This window comes from Amblyomma maculatum, chromosome 1 (genome assembly GCF_055883805.1).
Source record: "Amblyomma maculatum isolate TAMU_Amacu chromosome 1, ASM5588380v1, whole genome shotgun sequence".
NCBI lineage: Eukaryota > Metazoa > Arthropoda > Arachnida > Ixodida > Ixodidae > Amblyomma > Amblyomma maculatum.
Window position 1 is genome coordinate 382,229,552 of NC_139344.1, and position 24,808 is coordinate 382,254,359.

The window sequence follows — 24,808 nt, forward strand, 5'->3', positions numbered from 1 at the left end:
AAAAAATTCAAGAGGTCAAAAGAGCACGCGGCATGCCAGAGACAAAGGGCTTTCCGAAGCCAAAAGACGGGGAGAGCCCTACAAATCCTCACCTACCCGTCATGGCGAGGTATAACCTGGCGTTGAAAAATAGACGGTCCCACCGAAACTTGGCCCGCCGAGCCTTCTACGAGGGGGCAAGCAGAAGAAGAAAATGCAACAGCGACGGCCGTATGAACACAGAAGATAGCAAGAAAAAATGACAAAGGGGAAGGGACTGTAGCTGCTACAAGAGGAAAGATGCGAACAAGGGATAAAGAGGAAGAAAAAGGGGAGCAAGTAAGAGAGCTCGGAATGGCAGAGGGCCGCGCAAAGAGGGAAGGAAGAAAAGAGGAGGGCGCGCAATCCGAGGAATGAAAGGCTCTATCGTCATTTCTGCGCAGACAGATGACCAGGATCCGGCGACCGGACGGCGTGTCATTTGTAACGCGTCCTTCGTGCTGCGCAAATAAACAGAACGCGATACGCCGGCGCCGGATATATATATCTACACACGCATGTTGAGACGCTCGGAAGACGCTCGCACTCAGGGAGATGGCGCGCGGACTTAGCTCTTGCCGGCGGACTCTGGGAGTGGTGGGACGGTCAGTATAGTACGCCACCAACACCCTCCCCTCTCCTCCCTCTTACTCCCCAGCTACGGAACAGGCGGAATGGACGGCAAGAAAGGAAGACAACGTCTCGACCACGCGGACTGATGCAACGAGATGCAAAAAATATCTGAAATCAGAAAAAGGGGAAGAGGAGATGGACCAGAAGGCGCAGAACAAGCTTCAGAACAGCAGCGCGGGAGAGATAAAAGAAGGGTAAAACACTCTGGAGGCCGCCGTTCGAGGGACGAGGCGTTCCCCGACGAGCGATTCCCCGAGGCATAGGAACAAACCGCGCCGCGTCTGGAAACGATGCTTCGAGTAGTGCGGCCCGCCGTTCGAAGAGGTCTGTGCGAGAGGCATTACTCGCGACGGCCTTCGGAGAGCAAGAAGTGGGCCGTTGATGTTGCTACTGTCAGCTCCGAGCGAGATCGTGCGCTCGTGCGAGAAGACGTCGTTAGCGTAAGGGCTGTTTGCGCGATCCTCCCAAGAATGACCGTCGGCTGCCGACGCCGGACGACGGCTGGGAAACCATCAGCGAGTTACGTCCGGCGCCGCTTCTGCCGTTTCTTGTTCGTGTTCTTGCACTGACCGTCGCGAGGCGTGGCGCGAGGAACGCTGTAACCCCCTTGGGCTCTTCTTCCTTGTCCAACTAGCCTCTGCATAGAAGGATGATGCGCGCCGCTCGGGGAGTTGCTGCCTGGACGCAGAAACAGAAAACCGTATAGAGACGAGGGGAGAAACAAATCGAAATCAATTTGTGTATCGTGCATTCTGAACCACGCGTTATCCATACTGCTAGTAGTTTTATGCCGTTTCCTTCTGTTTCCTTATCTAGATGTCTGGTGGTCCTTTGAGGCGTTCAACTAGAACCAAGAAGGAAAGAGTCGGTGTCGAAGGCTTGATGTACGGAGAGGGAGACGAATGAGCAAGGTCTCGTGTGTATTCGACAACGGAGCAGCTTCTGAGATCCTGAGGAAGCCACGAGGAGGCTCCGTACGATAATGCTTCGAACTGCAGTGACAAAGTGGGTTGGGAGACCGCAGATTCCCCGTGCATGAAAATGCCATCTGAGACGGCAAGATAAAATCAGGCTTTTAATTCCGTGCTTTCTCCTCGCGCTAGAATCTAAAGTAAACAAGAAATTAGAAGCGACACCGCAGGCAGATCATCATCATCATCATCAGCCTGATTATACCCACTGCAGGGCGAAGGCCTCTCCCATATTTCTCCACTTAACCCGGTTCTGTGCTAGCTGCATCCACTTCACCCCTGCGAACTTCTTAATCTCATCCGCCCACCTAACTTTCTGCCGCCCCCTGCTACGCTTTCAGTTCAGCAGGCAGATGAAGGCTTCTAAATATAGTCTATCGCTTGTAACAAACAAGAGAGCAGTTTAGTAAACATGAAGGTTTTATTGGTTAGAAAACTGAAAACAAAAGACCACAGACATGGTTTTGTAAGGCGAGATGCGATTCATGTGCGTTAGCTCTGCTGGTCGTCATTGGTTCACGTGTTTGCATTGGTTTGGTGTCGTCTACCATCATTTCACTCGGTCTACTTTGGTAATGCAGGACTGGATGCATTTTACTCAACACTGCCACACGCACAGCTTATACAATGTAGTAAGAGACGGTATGGTCTTTTAGGGGACTCTTAGGCTCCATATTTAAGGGCATAGCGTGACAGCAATAATGACTGCCATTAGCGTCTCTCCTTTGAAATTCTCGTTTACGCACATGACCTTTGCTGCGCGCTTTATTTCAATCGTCATTATCTCGCACATAGCCAAGAGCGTAGGGTAGTAACCTACCACATTAAGTTAAAGAAAACTCTGCATAGATGTAGAGCCCCGCTTTAACCGAGCTGTGTGAAAGTGGCTGCGTGAACTAGGAGTGGCGTGTCTGAATCGGGATCCGTAGGCTGCGGAGAATCTCATTTCTGCATCAAAGCAGCTGCCTGTGTTGGCAATTCCTTCCAACTCGCCCATGTCTCATGGCATTGTGACGTCAGTCAATCCAGTGACCAATCAGTTGGCGGTCATGTCACCTGCCAACTACCACGTTCTAATACTTTCGCACGCACGAGGCTGCTGGAGGACGCAGCTCTCAACTGTAGCCGGACACAGGCGAAACCAGTGAACGGTACACTGGGTTGCGCACAGAAACCTAAGTAACTACTAATTGTGAAAGTTATTAGCGACAATCACGCAGTCTCATTTTACGTAATTTGCTTTGCCGTGCAGTAATGTTGCGCGCCACTGCAGAGGACAAAAAGGGGCTTTTCCTAAAAACTAAAATACAATTATTGACATTCTTAGCTCCAAAATGATCAAAAGTGATGCAGGCGTTGCCTAAAGTGATGCCTTGTCACATTTCGGCTGGGGATTCGCACAGGGGCCGTATGACCGAAAGGCTCACTTCCATATAGCCTAAGGATGATTACTCGAGCCCAGACAGGCTAATTCTTAAATAGCTTAGCAGAACGAATCGTCTACGACCCAGTTTCCCATTCCCTTTCTTTCACACAATACTATCTATAAATACCATAGCGAAAAATAAAAAAAACTATTTATTATTTCCACATGTAAATATTCTTTACGCCGATTTTTCGCAAGGCAAAAGGCTGTTTAATTTTTCAGTATTTGAACGTGACAAATATCCTTTTGAAGGGAGGTCAAATTATGAATCTCAGGGCGACGTTCATCCAACACTCCTTTTCTCTTAAAACATTTCCTGGTGGTTGAACTTTGGGTAGTCCTGGAGGGAAACGAAAACCTTATATGCATGACTATACTCTTTGCCAAACTTGGATTGAACACATTGTGCGTTTCTCCTAACGTAAAGCCCGTTCTTTATCGGTCTCTTCGCCACACCGCCTTTACAGGGTCTCATTTCGACATGTCCTTGCGTTCCGACACGCTAGTGTAGCAGAGTGTTCGTTCTCGTCCATCTCGCGCAGTGCTGTAACCTATGCAGGAGTCCGGGAGCTCCTATTTATACACGTATCGCCCCTCTACGCCTTCTACTTCTACGTCCCATTGACGTCACCTTACGTGCATTTGACCTTGACAGTTGTCACGGGTTGCTTGGTGGCATATGTGACTATGCCCACATGGCGACTACTAGGTCACATGACCTTGACCTTGAGAGTGGTCACAGGCCACTGTGTGGCCCAAATGAATATGCCCTAAAGCCGTATGGCGACCACCAAGCTTACGAAGTTTGAAACCTCTGAAGGCAAACACCGTGCATACCTGACGGCACCTCACGTGACCTTTACTTTCCGAGTGCCCACGTGCCACTTGGTGGAATATGTGACTTTGCCCCAAAGCCACATCACGACCACAAGGTCACGTTATCTTGAGCTTGACAGTGGTCACGGGTCACTTAGTGGCCTAGGGGACTATGCCCCAAAGTCACATGGCGGCCACTAGGCTTAACACAGAAATTTGACCTCTAAATCTCCCTCAAGGTGAAACGCGCTCATACCCGACGGCTCGAACTACCTGGCGTAGAGAAGCTTTAGCCTCAAAATGAGGAGTTCAGCTATCCTTGATTCAAGTTTCACGAGCGTTAGTCATCGCTCGCAGCCACAGTCACTGCTGCTGCTTCGAGTCTGGCTCGCTTCCGCGTTTGATAAGCTTCTCAGCAACAGACTAGTGTGATTTCTCATTTCCAGATGGTCTCGGCAGGCTGTCTGGCACAGGTGCGGTCTCTGTCTTTAGCGAGATTGCAGGTATACAAGTCGTATTTACCTAGGTTAAATGAAGAAGCGATACAGATGAAACTTGATGAAGAAGACGATGCGTACTGCATAGCGCGAGTGTGTTGCAGTTTTACATGAGGCGTTCGACTTCGGCGATAGCGCAGTGCTTACGTATCTGGATACTACGACGAAGACGACGATGTTTTGCGCACAGCGCGATATGAAACAAAAAACGCCATTTGTGAAACGCGTGCAGTACTAGGCCAAGGAATAGCTATAGAAACTCGTAAATGAACAGAGTAGAGCTAATGCTCTAAATGAGTTCAGAAAATTGGGGTCACTTAGGCTCTGTCTTTAAGACTATGGCGTGATAGCGCGTCTTCGGTTCCCGTCTGTCTGGGGCTCTTCTTGCGATTCCTCTTTAGCGTACATGCATTTTGCTACTTCCTAATTTCCTAATTCCATAGTTACTGCTTAGCATATACACATAACCATAAGCTATCCTATTAGGTGAATGTCCACGCGATGAGGAGCTGACAGCTCGTGCGATGACATGTATCTTGGTGACGTCACGCAACACGCAAACAATCCGTGCTTGTCCATACCACGTGTAGCCACCAACTGTTTGCCATCGTCACGCCCGTGATACCTTTCCCTCAACCCCAACAAATTCGAATTATCCGCATAACGGGGTATTTAACACTCTCTCATTGTTACATCGACATTTTTTGCTGCCTTGTATGGCAGAGATTGATAAAGACAAGTACCCACTGCCCAAGAATACTTGAAGTACTATGTAAACGAACGCCTTTTAAAAATTTGCACAATCTTGTAACCTTAAAACATGGCGTTTTCTTTCACTTGTCGCTCGTAGCAAAGAAGACCTATCACAGGTGTAAGTATCACGTTCTGAAATCAAAAATAGAATTTCTGATGAAGTCATGTACGAAAGCAGGTTTAAAATATCTAATCGCTCCATTCCATCCATCTTACATTACTCCCCACCCTCCCTTCCCTTTCCTATGACCCTTATTTACATAAAATGAAGAAGGACATAATTACGCGGGAATATGCATATCGAGCGGCCAGAACGCTTTGTCCGCGAAAAGACGACGAATCGTAGCGATTGGCCCCCTCATCGCTTTTTGTCAGGAAGTCTCGGGGACATTTGGCAGCCCGTCAGGCGATTGGAGGAAGGCACAAACGGTGAAGAAAGTGCGCCCTGATTAATGCAAATTCACTTTTCCTGCGGCGTCACGGAAGTCGGAGAAGGCTTATCGGGACGGTGGCCTTGCGTTAAAGGTGGAACGGAAAAAGCCGATGCGCATCTTTTGTTTCCCGAGTCTTACTTTTTAGGGGGGGAAAGAATGAAAAGAATAGCGTATTTCGCCCCGCCGTCTTTTCAAATTACTCGCTTGAGCGAGAACGGGGAATAACCTCAAGAGATGCGCCGAGACGACAAATCTTCGCCGCATATTTAAACGAGCAAGCCACAGCCCTAGCGAGTTTCAAGTAATAGCACATTCATAGAAAGAAAAAAAGAAAACGGCAAACTATTCTTATCGAGACGAAAACGAAAACCGCCAGAAAGATAATTAGACTGTCGTAGGTAACGTACAGAGAGACGTATTTCAGATGCAAGCAAAGCATAAGTGAACAGGTAAGCACGCTTTCACAGGTTCACACACGTACGCGCATACATACACACAAACACGCACAAAAATAAAAAAAGGTGATAAGCTTTCCACAAGGCTTCCTCGTAGGGTGGAAAAGAGATGAGGTTGGTTTTTGCTTTTACGGCTGTGGAAAGAGGCTGAAGGCCGGAGGGTCTTGCCGTGACAACGAAGCGATGATGACAGGCGACTTGGAACGTACAGAAAGAAGCTCGCAGAACGGAGGTGACAGATTCGCAATTACGAAGAAACCAACGGAAACGTCGCTCGCAGGCGTAAGAACGTCAGGAATATAAAAAGAGCCTGCTAACACGGTACCTGCAGGCGACAAGGTTATAGTCAAATAAAATATATCTCGCAGCATACAGAACCTTCGGTTTTATTGTTGTTGCTGTTGTTTTTTTTTTTTCGTTTATTCCTCTACCGCGACAAAGCTCAGGAAACCACAAAAAAAAGGGGCTGTTGAAAATACGTCACAACTTGCTCGACTTTCTTGTCAATCCTTTTTTGTTTTTTCCCCTACTAATGAGAAATAGCAGTTATGTGGAGCACCATGTCTATTTCAGTTTACCAAAACCTTAACAGCATGTAAAAGGCAAAACTTACCCAGGGCTCGACTCTTTATCCGATAACGTGGTCAGAAACTACTGTTTGGCATGATTTGCTTGGCGGTCTAACATTGAGAAACTGGCACAGAGTTTGTCAAAGTGTTAAACATATTTAAGTGGTTTGGGTAGGGCAAGAGGGAGGGGGGCGGGGACGAATGTTTAGTGTCAATCTCTCTTCTCGGCGGACATTTATACGCTACGACGCGACAGACATTGGAATTACACATGTCGTCGGTTGGAATCCCTGATGAAAACTAGCCACCAATTTGGCTAGCAGATAGATACTAAATGAAAAACGACATGTTACGAAACCTTAACGAACACTCCGCAAGTACAAAGGGGTAGCAATTTTGGTATCAAATCACGCGCGTATTTTTTCCCGCGCGCTTTCCTCAATGCAAGCTTTACGGTGACGGCTACGCTTTTTCAACTCAACGAACTGTAATACGCTATACAGCGTAAAATTGGATGAACATTGCTCGAATAATTCCTTTTCGCTAACGTTTGTCTCAGGAAAAGCTGTAAAAAAAATAATTAAAATAAGGTTAATTCGTTATTTTAGTGTTTCTCATCCGCCTTGTTAGGCACAGATGCTCTTCACTCTCTTTTTGCAGGGCTAATTGCGAGTGCACGATGCAAACATATCGGTAAAGGACCGGAAAGAAACTGCTATAATTTGTTAGAAGCAGCTGTTGCGGCCGGAGTGGTTATGCTTAACGGCTACGGGTAGCCTGAAATTATAGTAATCGGCTCATTTAACGAGTTCCTTATCGAGCTTGAGGTTAGAGAGAAGCGATATTGCAATAATACAGGGCAGCAGAATAACCAGTGAGAAAGGTTAACATAAGCGACTCGGGAGTTTGGACATGAATGATTGCGGCATTGATAAAGGTACGGCCACTCAGGTATGCCAAGAGTATTGAGCTGTACCTATCAAAGGACACGAGCCGCCCACAGAGGAGTCATACGATTACGGCCTGGGTAGAGCTTACGATCCAATCTGGAAGCGTTGTAGCATTATTTGATGGTGCTGCAAAGAGGCAGGCCTAGGCCAACAAGTTTCACGGCCGAGTTGGTTAACCAACTCATTATTTCGAAGTGGCCTGGGATTCAACAGGGGAAAATGGGGCTAGACAAAAACGAATCAAGTACAGCCTAGAGTTCAGTGGCCAGATGAAGTGGGAGATTTTTTGTGTGGTCAGAACAGATGGCTGCATGGGAGCCAATGTAAATGTCATGCTGAGTGGCCTGAGTGATGCAGAAGAACTCAAAGGAGAGAACATTCCTACATATGGGGAGACGAATGGATAGTGAGTGTGAGTGACGGATGGAAGAAAAAAGGGGACAAGAAGACCTCGCTATTGGAGCCGCGTGGAGTATCGCAAGAGGAATGCGTGTATGCCACTCCATGAGTACCGATAGGGGCACTGCGATGAGGGCCGGCAACCCACTCCAGTATTTCCTGCCAAGAAAACCCTATGGCCAGTCACAATACCATTAATGATATGGCGCCGGTAGCTGAGCCCCCCAGGTTGGAAGGCGTCCCACATGTTACTAGGGATGAACAAAGGGCGATTCCTAGTAGCTCCAGGACGAATGAGGCGGCTGGGCTAAATCCAAAAGGACGCTCAGTTGTGGATGTGTCGGGAAGCGACCGGAAAGTCCGATGTTGCAAGGATATGTATCACACAGTAACATGGAATGTAAGATCTATGACGCAAGGTAAACTGGATATCGTCAAGCGAGAAATGGACAGATTGAACATTGATATCTTGGGTATCAGCGAGCTGAAGTGGACCGGAATGGGAGAATTGAACTCCGGCGACCAATATGTCTTTTATTGTGGGCACGAATCCAAGAGAAGGAATGGGGTCGCTCTCATAGTAAACAGAAGAATGGGCGAAGCAGTGCTAGGGTACAACCCAAAAACGACCGAATGATTTCACTTCGGATTCAAGGTCACCCTTTCAACATAACAGTTATCCAAGTCTATGCACCGACCACTACTGCTGAAGAAGCTGACGTTGAGAGATTTTATGCGGACTTACAATGCCTTTTAGACCGCACCCCATCATCAGACGTCGTTTTTCTTATAGGAGACTGGAATGCTAAGGTAGGGAGCGAAGAAATATCCGGAATTACAGGCAAGTTCGGTCTTGGTGAGCCAAACGAAGCTGGGCAGAGGCTAGTAGAGTTTTGTCAAGCAAACAACCTGACCATAGCGAATACTCATTTTCAACAGCACAAGAGGCGCCTGTACACATGGACTTCACCGGACGGTCTGTACAGGAATCAGATCGATTATATTATTTGCCGGCAGAGATGGAGAAGCGCTATACAAGCAGTAAAAACAAGGCCTGGGGCCGATTGTGGCACCGATCATCAGCTTCTTGTTGCCAAGATTAAGCTTCGATTGAGGAAAACGCAAAAAACTAGAAGACCTTTCAGGTATAATCTGGATCAAGTTCCATTAGAATATGCTGTGGAAGTGAGGAATCGATTTCAAGAATTAGATCTAGAAGACAAAGAGCCCGAAGAGATGTGGACTGATGTTCGTGATATAATACAAGTTGCTACTAAGGTAGTTACAAAGCAAAAGAAATGAAAGAAAGCAAACTGTTTATCTGAAGAGGCTTTGCAAAGGAGGATAGCAAAAGTTATGGGGGAAAGAGAAAGATACAAGGTTCTCAATGCGGATTTTCAGAAAATAGCAAGGAGAGATAAGAATGCCTTCCTGAACATACAGTGCCAAGCAGTTGAGGACAACAGCCAATTAAGGAACACAAGAGCTCTGTATAAGACAATCAAAGATATCAAAGGAAGCTTCTGTGCTAAGCTGGGCGTGATAAAGGGCAAACGAGGCAAGGACCTCACTGAAGCCGCAGAGATAAAGAAGAGGTGGCAGGAATACACAGAAGAACTGTACAAGAAGGACCCGAATGTGCAAACCCCACATAAGACGGTTGTGATCACTGATCTCGAGCCGGGCATCGTGAAGAGTGAAGTTGAATGGGCCTTAGCCAGCCTTGCTAAGAACAAAGCTAGCGGAATTGATGGCATTCCAGCTGAGTTGCTTCAAAACCTCAACCATGACGCTGTTAACATTCTGCATACATTATGTCAGAATATTTGGACAACCCTGCAGTGGCCACAGGATTGGAGGAGGTCAGTTTACATCCCCATTCCAAAGAAAGGCAGTGCCAAAGATTGTTCCAACTACCGCACGATCGCGCTTATTTCTCATGCTAGCAAGGTGATGTTGAAAATCCTCCAAGGTAGGCTGCAGCAGTATGTGGATCGGGAGCTTCCGGACGTGCAAGCTGGGTTTTGCAAGGGCAGAGGAACTAGAGACCACGTTGCCAACCTTCGCTGGATCATGGAAAAAGCAAGAGAGTTCCAGAAACCCATCTACTTCTGCTTTATTGATTATGCGAAAGCGTTTCGCTGCGTAGATCACAGCAGATTGTGGCAAGCTCTCCAAGAGATGGGAGTTCCAATTCACCTCATCTGTCTCCTCAGGAACCTGTATGAAGGGCAAGAGGCCACAGTCAGAACTGGGCATGGTCTTACTGATTGGTTTCCGATTGAGAAAGGAGTGAGGCAAGGCTGCATACTGTCGCCCTGCCTATTTAACCTATATGCAGAGTGCATCATGAGGAAGGCCGGTCTGGACGAGTCTTCAGCTGGAGTGAAGATTGCTGGAAAACGTATCAACAACCTTAGATATGCGGATGATACCACTTTAATGGCAGAAAGTGAAGCGGAACTCAAGAGACTTCTGATGCGCGTACAAGAAGAGAGTGAGAAGTTTGGGCTTAAACTGAACATTAAAAAGACAAAGATCATGGCGTCTTGCCCTATCAAGTCCTGGAGCATCAAGGGACAAGAAGTGGAAGCTGTGACAGATTTTCTCTTCTCGGGCTCCAATATTACCTCGGAAGGAGACTGCAGCCATGAAATTAGGAGACGCCTGCTTCTGGGAGAGAGAGCAATGGTTAGCCTTGACCGCCTAGTAAAGAGCAGAGACATTAGTCTGCCAACCAAGATCCGTATAACTCGTGCTATGGTCTTTCCAGTTGTGATGTATGGATGCGAGAGTTGGACTGTGAAAAAGGCTGACCGCCGAAGAATTGACGCGTTTGAATTGTGGTGCTGGCGAAGACTCTTGAGAGTTCCTTGGACTGCCAGAAGATCAAATAAGTCAATATTGTCGACCATAAACCCTGACTGCTCATTGGAGGGTCAAATTCTAAAGTTAAATCTCAGCTACTTTGGTCATCTGATGAGAAGAGAGGAGTCGCTGGAGAAAGATTTGATGTTGGGAAAGGTTGAGGGTCGCCGGAGAAGGGGTAGGCAGCGAACGCGATGGTTAGATGGCATCCTCGAGGCACTGCAGATGAAGTTATGTGATGTCAGGAAGATAGTGAGAGACCAGAAAGCGTGGCGTGACATGGTCAATAGGGTCACGAAGAGTCGGACACGACTGAAAGACTGAACTGAACTGAGCATGTCGGCAGCCAGTATGCAGGGCCGGCGATAAATTGGCTGGCGGTGTGAGGGGTGTGGGAAGGGGGGCAGGAACTCTACGGAGGCTAAATTCCTCTGAAGGGAATGAAGAAGGAAGAAGGGCCGCCTGATTGGGGAGGACAGTATCGCAGTTGAGAAGCCAGTGCTCATGGACCGTAGCAGAGGAACAAGCCGCCTATCGGTCGGAGTGCAGAGAATGATAGTGCGAAGGGGATTGAATAGACCAGGGACAAAACGTTTCTAGGTATAGATGGGGATATGAATACAGAATGCAGCCTTACAGAAGCTGTGTAAGCCACGACAACAGTGTCCCGTTGGTTCTGGGTGATTGAGAGGAACGATATCAAGCGAATAAATTTATAAAAGTCCACTGCGTTAGTTGACAGGAGTCGGCTTCTCACGGACCAGACGACCATCTTCCTATACAGATAAGTATATATGTGGGTGACCGAAAGGCCTGCCTGGCCAAGATATTAGGAAATGATGTCCAAGCTGTGTTTGACGGTGATTTTCACATGACCAGCAGAACCGCGCGAGCATCCCAGTGCGGTGACATCGACGTAAAAGTGAGGGAAATCAGGAATGGAGGTCAACTGAATGTGGGGGGATCGATGGCAATAATAAAAGGAGTGGATGAGATAATGTCATCCAGATGGTAAAACAAGGGAGACGAGCGCACATCATACTTGTCGATGGCACGTACGCTTGAGTTTAATGTCTTCAAAAGGGCCCCTGAGCCGGTACTTGCAGTAATACCCCAATGCAAGAAATTCAGTAGGATAAATTTGCGAATGTATATGTATATTCGAGTCAAATTTAACAGCTTCGCGTCCAGCCTATACTTGATAAATATTTCTTCAAAAGTGCTCCTGGTGACCGCTCGCAACCGATCAGAGCGAGCCTTCGCCGCTTGCTCTCTCCCTGATGACGTCATTGGGGCTTGCTGGATGCTCCCCAGGTCGACGGGCGGAATGTCGACTCATGACTTTTCTTAATTTTTTTCTTGGGCGCAGGCGTGCGCCGAGATGTGGAGGGAGATCACTTTCAATCACTATATTTGGCGTTAATAAAGACAGCTTTGATATATTTGCGTTGCGGAGAGGATTAAAGATCATAACTCTCGAGACATAATGCTCGGGAGAATTTTCTACTTTTTAGTGGATAGCTAATCTTTGGCCCTTTAAACATTCATTAAAAAACATTTATTAAATAGCGTCAGTTGCATTCCACACTCGTGCTAAGGGAGCATAATTCTAAAATTCTCCTCGTGAAAACTGCGAACACAGCTGAATGCGTAAATGTGTAATGTGCATGTGATATAAATCTCGAGTAGGTTCGTTCAGATTCGACGCACGGATAACAACGACAGTCATACAAAAGCTTTAGGAGCACAGTAAATGCCCTCGCACCCAATGAACGCGCGGAACTGCATATGTTTAAGAAACAAAAGGAGAAAATAAGCACGTGAAAGGATACTAACAGCAGTGTCATTTCATTAAGAGCCAAGTTTTGTGAACTTTGCAGTATATTCGCCAGTGACGCTTATGTGGTTTCGTGACATGGTCCCTTGACGTTAGGGAGCGGGTACCTGAGGCAGGCAACAGCAACTTTCGTATGCAAACGACACAATTAGTACTGCATTTGAAAGCCTAGATTTCTGGGCAACAAAGCAATATTATTTTTTGCCCGCCCAACGTGAAGATTACGAAAAGTCATTGTTCTTTGAACGACAATTGCACGTTGGTTTCACCAGCATGCCAGTGGTATTCCATCTGGAGAATTTACCCTTCTGCAGACAATTTGAGAGGCGCGATTGGTCAAAAATGAAATTTTTACAAAGTTTCGGAATATTTAAAGAGCACAAATTTAAGTTTGAACGCTTTATTTCTCTCTTCTGCGTTTACCAAGCTACTGCAGGCAAAAAGGGCTGGAAATTATGATTTTGCGGGCCATGTTCAGAGAGCTTTCTGTAAGACCTTAAACATCAATGCAGTGTGCATTAAAAGATATCGCTGCGAAAGCCTTACAAAGTCAAGGCGGGATTTTAAGTATAGTGATATCCACATGTTTCTTTGCCCTGCTCTTACTAAACAGCTCTCGAACTCGACAACTCGGGAGGCGCGCTCACTAAAAATATTTAAAAGGCTGTTTGTCTTCCGCCCTGGTTATTTTTAAGGTTACGTTGATATCACGATACAGATACAAGTGTTCTATATTAAACTTTTCACTTAGTTCGCTAACGATGTCCTATTATATATAGGGTCCCACTTTAACCCGTAGATGACTAGACGGCCAGCATTGCCTTCTCATTTCAGTTCGTTTTCGAGAATCAGCTAGTCTTCCCGCACTATCCCGCTCCACAGCTTCCTAGTAAAACTAAATAAGATTACCTGGGGGTTTCTCCTTTCTCGTATCATCATTACCCAGGAGTTTACACGCGCCCTGTTTCCCTTATCTCCCGCTATGCGATGTCGTCCTATCCTGTTTCCCTCACTCATTCAGCGGCGCGGAAGCTCATCAAGCCACCCGGGGAGGGAAAAACAACAGAACCGAAGGAGGCCTATAGCTTGCGACTGCTCCCAACTTACTCTCAGAGCAGCCAACAGAAGCAGGGGAGCCGACCAAATTTCTCGCCGTGTGACAAGCACCAGCGCCTACTTTTTCCTTTTTTGCTTCGCGCCTTATCTTAGCAGCCTCTTCCTCGACCTCTCTCCCGACCGCCTTCTTGCTAGCACTTTCGTTCCCACCTTTTCCTTCCTCATTTCTTCTTTTTCCTCCATTCTCTTGCCAACCGGCGCAACCTCGGCACGTATATCCCTATCATCTTCTCACGGTGGTCGTCATTGTCGGTGCGCTCCCCAAACGCTCCGGGGGCGCCAAGCCGAGCAGAACGTTTACCCCAGAGTACGATGACACGCGCGGCCGAGATACGGGACCACCACTGAGCGCTGCTGCCACCGACGAGCCTGGGGCGCATCGAGCGTGCTACGACCGGCGACGATAGCGGCAACGAGTACAAAATGGGGAAAAAAAGGAAGAAATAGACAAATCGAAGGGAATGGGCTCGGAAGGAAAGGCCAGACCCGCAGAATCTGCGGCCCTTCTAGCTCTTCTTCCGATCCCTTCTTTGCTTTATATGTGTCTTGCTTTCACGCCCCGACAGTTTGTCTTTTCATCTTTTTTTTTTTGTTGTTGTTGTTGTTGCCTTGTGTTTTACCGCAGCTTTAGCAACCACCAATTTTTATTGGTACGTCGCCGTAAAGCCTGTAACCCTTATCTGTATGTTATATTCGTGTAACGTGCTCGATCGCCTGATATTTATCACTTTAATTTGAGCCTCTTTCTTTTCTCTTCATTTTCTCTCTAGCCTTCAACCTTGGTGACATCCGCGCCTGAGCGCGTTTTACACCAAGCAGGTATGTTTTGTGCTGCCTCCTTTTCCCTAGACTTTCGCAATACTTTATCACATTTTTAGAGCTCCTTTGGCTTTGACATTATTTGCGAGCTTAAATCGAGCTTCGCCAGCTGTTTTCATGCTTTGCTATATTGAAGCCGTTCCGAAGCAGCGACGCTATGAGGTTCAGGCCGTTGTTTCAGCTCTATCTCCCTCGCCCAGTTTACCGCCCAAAGTTTGTTCTGCTTTTCTTGCGTTTGCTCTCTCCTGCTTCGGCAGGCTGTTTACGTTCTTTTTTTCCTTTCTTTTAGAGAGGAGGGCCGTTAATATCCAGCCCCAATTGCGCGTGGAACATTTACAGCGGCTGCCACACCACGTCGGCGATAGCGCGTTGCGGCAGACCGGATCCTGACGAATCGCTAAAGGGGACAGCGCTCCCTCCCTTTTTCTCACACACACCCTCTTTCTCTTCGCTTCTATGTTTCAGGTTTGCGGTGTTCCACTTGCCATTTTCAAGCGGGCCCTGTACCCAGACACTCATCAAATAAAACAAAATGTCTCCAAAGAATCAAATGACTGTTGAATTTTGCGCATAACACACACCGCCGCATGTCTTCCTATACATGAGGGCAATTTAGTTATAGTTTCTCTTCTCTCTTTCTCGTTTGCGGCCCGGGAAGAAGGGTGGGGAAGGAAGGAGGAGGACGATCCTGTTTTATATCTCAAAGTGAAATCGCAGGCTATTACACCACCGCCATAAATGTATAGCTTGTGTGGCGTGCTTAGCAGCCATGCCAGGATGCTGGCAACAAATTCGTTTAGAAGCGGGTTGTGCCGAATTACGTCTAGGAAACTTTCCAAAAGGCCTGTTAATTATCCTCAGAAACTGGTGCGAGCGATACACCGACGTCGCGGTGGAAATATTGTGGTTGAGCGTTTTGAAATCACCACAGCAGTGGTTTGGGAAAGGAGCGAAAGAAAAGAAAAACGAATGGTGGAGGAAGGAGAGGGGGGGAGGGGGGGGGAGAGGGGGGGGGGGGCACATCGAACAGGCATAAAACAAAATTAGCGGACGATAACTAGTGTATGCCAGCCATTACGACGGAATGTGTTGCACACTTTCCAGATTGTGCATGCGGGAACTTATCACAGAGCATCACAAAAATGAACTGAACAGGCAGCGTTTTAACAGATTGTTTTCGTAAAAATATGCTGAGCTCCACAACATGAGCGCTGTTGCTAAGGCTGGTGCTCTGTAAAAATAACGGAGACATTGTGGTGGCAGCGGGAACGTTCTTTCAGGCGAGGTTTGTTTTATATTATTTCACATGGCACAGTAGACGTATTTCGCTTTCACCTCCTTGTTCCTCCGAAATATGTTACGTTTACTTTTATCGCCAGTAATTTTCTCTCATGCACCCTTCTTTAATTGCCCCTAAGCAATCTTTATCTAAGGTTAGCCTACGGGCAACCATAAATTCGGTTAGTTCAGAAGCATACCTTTCAGAAAGCACGCTCATTTCTTCACATCGCGATTACTGGCACCGATTATTTTCGTGAACGTTTATTTTACAATGAGTAATAAAATTCGCGTAGAATATTTTGTAGTGAGAAACTGGCTGCTAAGTCTAAATCAGTAATACTAATTGAAATTATACGCAACGAGGTATCTGCTTATTTATTTCTTGGTGTGTTTCAGGGCGCAAGTAGGGGACACAAAAACAGGGAAGAATTTGAACATTTAACGCTTGCGTGTATTCCGCTAGCGTACCATTTCCAATTCTTGTTTACGTACAAGTAGATAACTAATGCGGTACCATGCATGGAACGCCAACAGCAAATAATGTCTGCACAACTTCGTTCAAATGTCAATTGTGACCACAGAAACTACTGCTCAGACACGTGGAATCAAGCAAAGCTTATTTTTCTGAAGCTCTCAATCAGTTTTGAATTACAGAAGCTTCGACTTCACCTTTACAGATGTTCAGGTCCTCATAGGCGTAGTAAGTACTTCATACACGGCTGAGAAGGAAGAAACCTTTTGACTAAATCTGTACGTGATAATAAACACGCGCAGTTGGTTCTTAACAGTTTAAAAAACAAATTGTCACAAATTGTACGCAAAGAACTGCGAAGCAAGTTGGCTACATTAAGTGGCTGGCAAAAACAAAAAAACAGGTCACAGCTACATGACATCAGTCACGACTGAGAAAAAGCTTCAGTGGCTTTTACAAGCTATCTAATGATCTAATGAGAAGTGGGAAGAAGCGTTTGGCTTTCATAAAAGCTTCTCTCCCGCTATGTGGGTTCATATCTTCACAGCCATGGCTGGGCCAAGTCACAGCCGTCATCTACGATTGCACCTGCCCTCCGCTATCGTTCACATCTCGCGACTTTTAAGCCCTACAGCCTTCAATTTCCTGGCACTCGCTAAGCAGCAACTCGATGCTGCTTCTGCGCACGGGTGCCATGCTACAAGTCAAGTGAACAAATATGAGACAGGCGAAGTGTGTGTGCGCCTGCGGCTCGGAGTCCGAAACCTTCGCTGCTGTCTATGCTTTGACTTCCGGTGCGCCCTGTGCTTATGTCTTGTGTGTGCATCGGTGTTTTGCGTGCTGTGGACGCTTCCTGTCACGTAGCAATATGACGTCATTCGACGATAGTGTGTAAACTTTATTTTAAAGTTGTAAAAGAATGTCGTACTGCTTACCAGCCAAATTTTATCTAATATTTTGTTAGATAATTCTCACAACCAATTTCAAAGTGGTCGCCAGTAGTCGATATATTCGACTAAATTTGAACCTTAATTCTTGATTAAATTCAGCAAAGTTCACCCAGAAATGGTTGACCCTTCTAGGCAACGTGTTAACTTATACCCATATTTCGGCGTTGAAATCATCATTATCGACACTACCACAAAGAGTTATTATTTACCAAAAAAAAACAGTAGTTATTAGCAGCCGCAGCGAATTCAATGTAGAAATGTTTTCATATTTTGATAAAACCGAAGAATATGAGTTAGGGTACTTTCACATGAATGCAAACTGATTATATATTTATTTATTTATCTATTTACCCTCAATGCCTGTTGGCGTTACAAAGGTGGTGGGTACATTGAATCACTTGAGTGTAAAGATTCAAAAAGAATCAACAACAAAGCACTTGCTTAAAATAAAGAAAAATGCATTGACTATGAATTGACGACCTCCCGTTCCGCAGTACACGTGTGATAGCAAGGACTGAGAAGTGGAACAAATCTGCAACCCGCCTGAAGTGACTTTGAGAGGAATACTTGTCGAATACTTGGCAGGGCATGTATTTTCTAAGCGTCTCAACATATATAAGAGTTAGGCTACTTCTCTTGGTGATTTTCACAAAATCGACGCTTCACTCCTAGTGTAATAAAGATCGGCACACGCGGAAGCACAATGTTTGTCCCTTTGCGTAAGCCCTTCACAGGCACAATTAGATATTGTTGCCGGCTTTAAAAACATACCTTCGAAGGATTGCTATAAGGGTGTTTCAACTTTAACGAGATAGAACATCCGTCAAATGTCAATGCATTCATCCGCAGCTGGCAGCAACACAGAGGGAAGAAGTATATAGAAGCCTTACGCGCTTTAGCAGGGCGCTTTCAGGATGATGACAATGGAGTTGATATCAAGCACCCAATTTATGAAGGCCGATTCCCTCGGTCTATAATCGCCTATGAAATACAAGGTCCTATTAATTAACAAATATAGATGAGTCCTCATGGTTAACTGGGGCTTTTCAAGCGCAGTGAGATATGTGCGACAATGTGCCTTATTACGGCGTGCGTGTGTGATTTTGCAGACAGAAGTAGAAATTCCTATTGCTACCTAAAGAAAGGGATGTTTGGGGAAGAAAAAACCTCCTTAAGTAATGGCAATATTTTGCAACAAAAGTTATCAGCAGAAAATGAAAAGTAAATAAATTGGCATAGCTTTACCATTTGAAGCTCAAATTATTAGGACTGACAGAGTCTACTTTCAATCTTTATTTTTACGCAAACAATAAAGGAATGTCATTATCCTGCTTGGATAAAATATTTAAAAATAAAACTTACACTTCTACTTTTGCCGATTTGCTCGTTGTTATTTTCTTTAAGACCCCCCTTCCACCCTTCCACCCTTCATCATGCTCGAGATTTACAATTCCGTCCGAAGCACACGCACTGTCTTGCTCCCCGATAATGCACTGGATGATTTCAAACCCCCAGAAGCCGATTTTACACTTTTTTTTTTCATTTCTAATGCAACAACGTTGAAAGAACATCTGAAAGTCAACTTGGCGGCGTTATTCCGCCATGAAGTAAATCCAGACCGGTTGTCGCGTGCCACGACACCATATACCACGAAAGCGCCCCATTATGAAAACACTAATAACTTAAACGTGTCATCAGTATGCGCGTGATTAGATCCCATGGTGAAGCAACCAAATAAGCTCCGCTGGCCAACGCATGGACCCACTACATGATTCCTTTTCATACGTAAAATTTATAAATAATACAAATCAAAACTATAGTAATACGGACATTTGAGCTCGTTGGGACATTTTCAAAAATTTATCCAGCGCTGCGACAAGGGACAAAGAAGAGACAGAAAGAAACGCGCTATTAACAACTGAAATTTATAGGAAAATTACATAGGTGGTATACTCACAAAAAACAATCAGAAGCGCATGCTAACGTTATGTGCAGACTTCAAGATCAATTCACAAGGAAATTGTGCGGACCCTTTTATATTCACGAGAACAGCAAGCCCCCCTTCAGTAAATAATGAAGTGTAGAGGAAACATACATAAGTAATATACCCACAAAAGGCAGCTAGAAGCGCAAGCAACCCCCCCCCTCCCCCCACCTCCACCCCTCTAGTAAAAAACCAAAGGTTACAGTTAGGAAACCAGATACAAAATTTTGCGCTTCTGGCTGTCTTTTGTGGAGTATATTACTTATGTAGTTTTCCTCTACGCTTCATTTGTTAGTAGCGCTCGTCCTTCCCCCTCTGCTTCGTCCCCAGAGCGGAAAAGAGCATAATCTTTTATGAGTGAGTCCTTTAGCTCATTATTCGAGAAATAAGCCTCTTTGGCCTACATAAGGCTGCCACTAGTGACGAAAGAGCACGGACTTACAATGCATGTTTAAAAGAAGGGTGCTTGGTTGACTAACAACACGTCTTGCTCTGGACTGGTAGAGGAGCCGTCTTTATGTTGCGAAAATCACGAATAATTGGCGTCATTTTCGCCTTAGATCACTGACTCTTTTTACAACATTAAAATACCAAATAAAATCGCTGTGGTCATGCAGATGCAACACGCAACTATTTGATAGTTCTTCATATCCAAGTCTCTCAGGCCACTACTTCAACAGCAGGTTTCTATTGACGGCAGCGTCCGGAAAATAGCCTCCTGTAATTAATTTTCGCCTTTATATCATTGCTGATGACAAGCGCCGGTGTTGAAGTTGTATGTATCAACGGCGAGCATAACTATCTTAAGCGTTTATCGGTTCAGTGCTTAAGTGCTCGATATCTTTACTGCTACAAGAACGTTCAAGTTCAGGCTTTGCGAACCTGCCTGGGATTGCCGAAATGTGCCTCAAAGGCTGCGACCATTTTAATTGCACAAGAGCATTCCATATCCACCTATCTAACAGTTGACGCCCTGAGGGCACATTTCCGACATCTCCCGTGTTTCCTATCATCATTTGGCCAGTCATCCTATTACTAGGCCGCGTACATCGTTTACATAGACCGTTGATGCGCACCGCGCTATTCTGCCGTCCCAGTTTACACCCACATCTAAACCGTCCTCTCTACTATGGAGCCTGCATAAACCACACGTGCTTCTTTTAATACCCGGCATCAGGAAGAAGGTCAAGCTATCGCCTACAGAACTAAAGCAAATCACTCTTGAATACTTCCATGAGCACCATGCGAACCGTTTGCACGTCTACACCGATGGTTCAGTCAATGCCGTTAGTTCTTCAGGCTCCATGGTCATTCCCTCAACTATTACAGAAATAAAAGTAAGGACAATTCATCAGACTTCTTCAACAGCTGCAGAGCTAACCGCTCTTCGTGTCGCATTTAGGCATATCTCTCAGCAGAGCACTCAGCGGTGATCTATTTTCGTAGATTCAAAAGCAGCCTTGCAAGCCTTAAAAGCGGCTCTTCGCCGTGGAGCCCATGAGCAACTCGTTGCGGAAATACGACAAATTCATCACTATGCAAATAATGGAGGACATGACATCATCTACCAATGACTTCCAGGACACAGCGGCATAGCGGGCAATCTCCGGGCAGACGAGGTCGCACGAACAGCCCACCAAGACTGCTATTGTGTGTTGATTCCGTTTTCCAGGGCAGACACAGCGGGCAGAGAACACACGCTCTCCTTGTGGAATTTTTGGCCAGTTTGCGAACTGCCGCTTAAAATCCCTGGACCCTGACCTAAAGCTCCGGCTTCCGCCTAGCCTATCCCGACATGAAGAAACTTTGCTGTGCAGCCTGTGGGTTGGTGTAGCGTTCACAAACTCCTATTCTTTTCTGATAGGTATGGCAAACAGCCCTGCATGTATAAACTGTGGGTGCGACGAGACTATAAGCCACATTCTTTGTGAGGGCCCCATATACAGCGAGGAAAAGCAATGTCTATACCGGGCGCTGGAGCGTCTAGATGGACGCCCATTGAGTGAAATTAAGATTTTAGGTTCTTGGCCATGGCGATCGTCTGCGATGAAGGCCTCCCAGGCACTGCTCCGCTTTATGGAAAGCACAGGCCTAATAAAAAGACTACGAGTTTGCTTTTATGTTAAGTGGTATGACTGTGACGTGATGTGATATGGCATATGTCTGTGATGTGACTGTACTAACTTCACCCATCCCTCTCTCAACTTTAAACCCACTCACCCCTTTCCCCAGTGCAGGGTAGCAAACCAGTTTCTTTTACGAGTTAAACTCCCTGCCTTTCCTCCTCCTCCTCCTACAGTGTCAGAGCTCCGATGGAAATGGTCGAGCTGCCATTAAACTTGCTCTCATACGCCGCCCTGACATCAGCAGAACGTTAGTGGCAAATGTTCGCCGATTAAAACTTTGTCAGTTTTTAATGTTCACGCGTACTGGTGCTTGCGCAGAAAATAATTTAATGACGTTGAGCGTTAACGATGAAGTTTTACAACACGAACGTATATCTTCGACATGTATCCTCCCCTACGTGGTGAACAAATCTGGTCAAAGCGCAGTCTCAGGCAGCGACAACGTGAAAATGGTCATAATACTGAGTAGTACTCCTGCTTGAGCCCAATTGGACAGAAGTAGGGCAGTAAATAACGTCACATCGGTCAGGTCTGCATTTCTCCACCTCTCTACCAACACTGCCAACAACACTACCATATTTTCCGGCCCCTCTAGTTCACAAATGCCGCGCTATCCACGACTACGAAGTGGTGGTTGTTTCTGGGGCATAAAGGTAAAGAAGATGCCGTTGACAATGCAAAGCTATCTGCCCCAAAGCTCGCCAACCGCAGGCACGGATCTCGTCCTTCGGCTGGGAACAACGAAATGCACTTTCCAGGCACACGGACTGTTTCCACGAGAAGCCAGCCACCTACGTCGCTTTCTCGGAATCAGAAAGCCAATGTTGGCCGAACAGCGAGTGGCGGTGGCGATGCAGGGCGATGACATTTGTGCCTCGGGAATTTGTTCCCGGAGCAGGAGGAGGATGGATGGGGCGAGGAGGAAGCGCAAGCGGATTGGAAACTCGGCTCACCGGCGTCTGAACTGTCTCGTACACCCAGCGGTGCGTCCTGCTCGGGATAAGGCATTAGCGTGCGCCGCATCGACTTTGCGTTCACTGAGAGCGGGAGGAAAAAGTTTCCGCCCCAATCCGATCACGCGGAGTCTTGCGGACCCTGTTAGTGAGCGAGTGAGGCCCATGTCCATCGGCTTAGCGTGGCATTGCCGTCTGGCATGCATTACTCCCCTGCCTACCGGAATTCTTTGCTGTGATCCGTTTAAGGGGTCCGAGCCCCCGTCCTGTGTTTGTCAAGGTGCGCGATAATGGTTAGGTGTGTTTGTGCCATCTACTGTTCAATTTTGTATTGCGTGCCTGTGCAAAGTGGTGGTTGGGTTGTGGTTAGCGTCGTTTGTGCAGAGTGATCCGGCCAATACGCCAGAAAGGTTGCCGCATATTTCTCGGAATGATGCAAGTTATCCGCGAAACGATTGTCTAAAGAGGTATTGCAACGTTGGCCCGTGCCTCCCAAAATATGCGAGGCTATTTAATGGCTGATCGGACAAGTGCACTGACATTCGCCTTTATCACAAAAGTGGCATCATGTTTATTTTAAGCGTCTGTGTAAAAAAAAAACCGTTCTGTTATTGTAAAACAATTTTTCTTTACTTATATTCTAATAAGCTGACATAACTTCTTGGCCAATAATAAGAACGTTTTGATGGGCTCTCTGTCAGTAAAGAAAACAACCGATTAAGCCTACTCTAGATCCGACAGACACGCTGAAGGAAAACTCCAGCACAAAATCTTTAATTTATTCAAGGAAAATAGGATGGGTTTGAAATTCACTACTGAAATCCCCGAGCATTGCAGAATAAAATTTTTGAACCTATATTTGCCTGCTCTTTTTTCCTGCTCTTAGAGATCATTTGTGCTGACAGTATAAACCGAGAACAGTGAAAGCATTACTTGGCTACATGTCAGGCCCCTCCAAGCTGGTAAAGAATGGTATACTAACGGCATGCGTTCGGTGAGCCAGTGTACAAATCGTGTGCTCAAAAGATTGCTGTTTGATGAAGCAAGTCTCTAGAATGACAAATAGCGGTCACACTGATCGCATGACTACCAGAACGCGTGAAAAAGTAAAGAAGGCGGTAAGGAAGGACACAACGAAGAGAATTAATCCCGATAATAATAAGAAAGTAGACGTTATGCCTTAACAAAACGTTTTCGGTAACGTTTGTGAACAGCAGCATATATTTGAGACTCTAGGTCTGGATGTGAATATGCTGGTCATAATTCTAAGCACCGTCTTAAATTTATTTTGTGCAAAGTTGGCGTTGTGCATAAGCTGCCGCTCTCTTGCGGCGGTGTGTGTATTGGTCAGTCCAGACGATGCATCAACAGAAAACTTCAAGAACACTGAAATTCTTCCGAGAATGAGTCTTCTGCTTCATCGATCGATATTTTAAGCATCGTCGTTCGTGTAGATGCAATCCTGTTTTGGGGAGCACAGTGACTGTTTTTAGTCATAAAGATAAACCAGCAAGAGAGAAATAATCGAAGCTTTTTTCTTAGAATATCATCCGTCTGTGGTGTTGTCGCAGAAGGAATGTTTAAGGGCTACTTAGGATGGGCGATAGATGGAGGATATGAACTCAGTGCATGCTCATTGTGCAGAGTGTTGTTTTCGATACACGAGTGTTGTTACTTTGGACATGTGGATGCTAGTTTGCACCACTCCCATCGACGGCGTCTAAGCAGACGTATTTAGCTCGAGCAAATAAAGTTGTTTCTCTCTCTCTCTTCTGCCCTGATATATATTTCTTCATTCGTATTGTCTCTGTTATTATATCTCATTATTAATTAATTTTTTATTTCTGCCATTTGTTGTGGTATTAGCAATTTTTCCCTGTTTTCTGCTTTTTTTTTTTTTTGCTCTGCGTATGCTTCTGTGAGTTAAGAAGTTGAAGTGAGCGCTTGTTGAGTCCGTATTTATGCGCTCAAGTTAGCTATGCATACATAACTGACTTAACCTAACCTCGGACGAGTTGTTCTCCAGGCACGTAGCAACAATCTCTTCATATATCAACACTGGAAACCACTTTTATTTTGTTGCCGCTATAGTGCATAAAGCTCAGCCTATACATCAGCTTGCTCAGAAAAGGGCATTTGTCACATTTTGAATACCTCATAACAAAGCTAACCAGAAAAAATTCCACACAACTATCAATACTCTTTCGCACTGAGCCGAAACGAAGAGCACATGAAGCCTTCCGATACACTTGATTATGCACGCCACTGATATGTTTCGCCATTTTCAAACAGTGGCGCCTTGTAGTTTGTATTAAGCCCTACTAATTTTGTTGTTTCATGTTTTCCTAAACAAACAAATAAAGGAAACATGGGTGAATGTAAAAATTGCGAAGATAGTAAGGAGGGAGTTCCTTTTCAAACTGTACGTAGGGGAATGGCATCGCTGTCGATTACTAAGTGTAAGGTGGCTGCATTCGTGGA